Here is a 3,388-nt window from a genome sequence, read left to right on the forward strand (position 1 = left end):
AAAAACTTAAAATATTATTTTTTAGACCAAAATTAAGCATGTTTACAAAAGCTGGAAATTTTTGTTTACGAAACTTTTGAAAAATGGTTCAAACTGCAGTAAGTTATGTACAACTATACTAAAGGAAACTATGTATGAAAACCCAGCTCAATTGATTAATCTTGAGGCTGATTCCAGTGACTGTAAAAATGCAGGGATCAAGTCTCCCTAAACGCACTTTTTTAAACAATTGATTGTAAAAATAGTATGACGATAAATTTAACATCAAATGCGTAAGGGTTTTGGAGTTGATAAGTTTATCAAACAATTCATGTATAAAAAATATTTTTTTGAATAATTTTTGAGTGTTTTCTATACATATCAATACAAAGAAAAAAAGATCTCTTGGAAGTTTTTTGCAGCTCGTTTTAGAAAAATGTGTGTAACTGAATCTAAACATTTTTTAAGTTTGTTCTTTGTTTTCTACAATGAGTTTTAGTTAATTTCGCACAACTTTCTAGAACAAAGCTAATTGTTTTACCCACATGCTGACGAGATACAGGCTTGGGATCAATTGTCCCCGGGGATCAAGTCTCCCCACTCTCCCCTATATTCATTCGCTTAATTCTACAGTAGTTCATAAGATTATTTTTATTCCTTTTTGAGTTTGATAAATTATTTTGAGAAAAATCGTTACATTCTCACACAAACATATAATTTCACGGGATTTCGCGGAAAAAGCCAAATTTCGCGGATTTCACGCTGTCCGCGAAATCGTGAAATTTCACTAACCCTAACTATAAGTATCGCTGTCAAATGTCACTCAAAGACCGCTCATGATAATTAAAAAAAAAAATGCTGAAAATGCTGCTTAATAAATAATCGTGGTTTGTCGGTAAAAGGAAACGTAAATATGGTAAAATGTAGACTTATTTTATTAGGTGCTAAAACAAATGTAAACTTTGAGTTTATATCGCTCACACCCTATGTCAATGTTCATTGGAGTTCTCTCTCCCCCAACTTCTTCTCCATTTTCTCCTTCTAGCCGTCCCTATCATCTTTCTCCTTCTCCTTTCCGTTCATCTCCACGTACTGCGTATCGGTAAAATTCTCCTGGGCAAGGTCCGGCAGCAGGTTCAGGATGTCCTGCAGCTGGTACACGATCTAGTGGTTGACCGGCAGCTGCCCGTTGCCGACCTTCAGCAGTTAGTTCTTGATTTTGCGCAGCTGTGAGCTTCAGTCCGCTGGCTGGTGATCTTCTGCGTCAAATTTCCGACGGTCGTGTCCTTCATGTCCCGCAGCAGGTGTTCCACGCCCACCTCTTCCACTTCCTCCGCCCAGTTTCGCTCGGTTCGTGCTCAAAGGTCTTCGACGTGGGACTGCCGTCGTCATGCACCTCCTCCACCGCGATGTAAACCTCCGTCGGCAGACCCAGGTCATTCGGCTTGGCATCGATTAAGACGAGCACCGAGTAGTAGCGCCGGATCAGCTTATTGATGGAGATGTCGTTCTGGCACAGCTTCGGGCCCGTGTGGTACCAGCCGTTCGCGGACGTTGACCTTTTTGAAAATACCGTACGTGTTCTCCAGGAAGTCGTGGTCCAGGAACCACACCGATTTGTCCTTATCGTCCTCGTCGAAAGGGACCGCAAAGCTGTTGGACACGTCCAGCGCGCCCTTGGCCCTCCAGCAGCCGAGCAGCTTTCGTTTAAAGTGGTCCACCACGCTCAGCAGCACCAGCGGGTGCACAATCACCTTCGTGACGCTCGTTTCCGACAGCATCTTTGTTGCGGGTTAGCTTCCTCGGTCAGGCGGAACAGGTTCTCAAAGATTCCAGCGGGGTTTTGCCTCGAATTCGTGCGGACAATGTTTATTTTGCCACTGTTAAATCTGAGGTTCGGAATTCGGATGATGATTGAGATTTTTTAGTTTAGTTTGTTTTACTGTCAAACTTTTGTCACCTTGTCCCTTCAAATCAGGATAGGATTGAGGGGATGTCTGAAAATTCTTACAGATATTTTAATACACTTTTACAGATTTTACAGATACAGTTAAGAGAACATAATCTTTTGGAGTATACTCCAAAATGGGTTAGAGAAGGATGATCACAAAGAGGGCTTTCAAGTGAGTCTATATTGAATCTATTGTAGATTAACTGTGTCCTGCCCCTCGTTAGGTAACAATTTAACAAATGAGAGTGGCAGGTACGTTTAATAAATATGATTTAAAAAAGACAAACAAAGGTTTTATATAGAAGGGACCAAAAACAAATTTTTTAATTGCAGCATGTTTGAAAGATTATTCATAATAACATAAATTAATTATGACTGGATGTCACATGAAAGAACAACGGTGACGTAGCAAATTTGACAAATTTTAAAAAATGAATCAAAAACTCGAAATTTTTGAAACACTTAAATTAAGAAATCTGGAAATTAAGAAATCGGTCTATACAAGCCAGATGACACATGTCGCCATTTTGAATTTTCTTTGTGCTAAAATTTAGTGCTCATTTAGTGCTATTTAGTGCCCTATACCCCAATTTAGTGCCCTTATAGTTTCCATACAAATTGCCATACAAAATTTGAAATACAAGCCAGATGACACATGTCGCCATTTTGAATTTTCTTTGTGCTAAAATTTAGTGCTCATTTAGTGCTATTTAGTGCCCTATACCCCATATTTAGTGCCCTCATAGTTTCCATACAAATCGCCATACAAAAATTTGAAATACAAGCCAGATGACACATGTCACCATTTTGAATGTTTTTTTGTGCTAAAATTTAGTGCTCATTTAGTGCTATTTAGTGCCCTATATCCCACATTTAGTGCCCTCATAGTTTCCATACAAATCGCCATACAAAGTTCAAAATTTAAATTTCAGATGTCGCCATTTTGAATGTTTTTTCGTGCTTAAATTTAGTGCTCATTTAGTGCTATTTAGTGCCCTTTATCCCACATTTAGTGCCCTCATAGTTTCCATACAAATCACCATACAAAGTTCAAAAGTCAAATTTCAGATGTCGCCATTTTGAATGTTTTTTCGTGCTAAAATTTAGTGCTCATTTAGTGCTATTTAGTGCCCTATATCCCACATAGTTTCCATACAAATCGCCATACAAAGTTAAAAAGTCAAATTTCAGATGTCGCCATTTTGAATGTTTTTCAGTAATAAAATTTAGTGCTCATTTAGTGCTATTTAGTGCCCTATACCCCACATTTAGTGCCCTCATAGTTTCCATACAAATCGCCATACAAAGTTCAAATTACAAATTTCAGATGTCGCCATTTTGAATGTTTTTTTGTGCTAAAATTTAGTGCTATTAAGTGCCATATATCCCACATTTAGTGCCCTCATAGTTTCCATACAAATCGCCATCCAAAGTTCAAAAGTCAAATTTCAGATGTCG

The 3,388-nt window shown here is 38.4% G+C and overlaps 1 pseudogene; it reads right to left on the reverse strand.

Annotated features, from left to right (window-relative positions):
• Positions 1-1,020: 1,020 nt before the first annotated feature.
• Positions 1,021-1,813, reverse strand: LOC6047824 (annotated as a pseudogene).
• Between the last annotated feature and the right edge of the window lie 1,575 nt (positions 1,814-3,388).

The sequence above is a fragment of the Culex quinquefasciatus genome, chromosome 2, assembly GCF_015732765.1.
Source record: "Culex quinquefasciatus strain JHB chromosome 2, VPISU_Cqui_1.0_pri_paternal, whole genome shotgun sequence".
Lineage (NCBI taxonomy): Eukaryota > Metazoa > Arthropoda > Insecta > Diptera > Culicidae > Culex > Culex quinquefasciatus.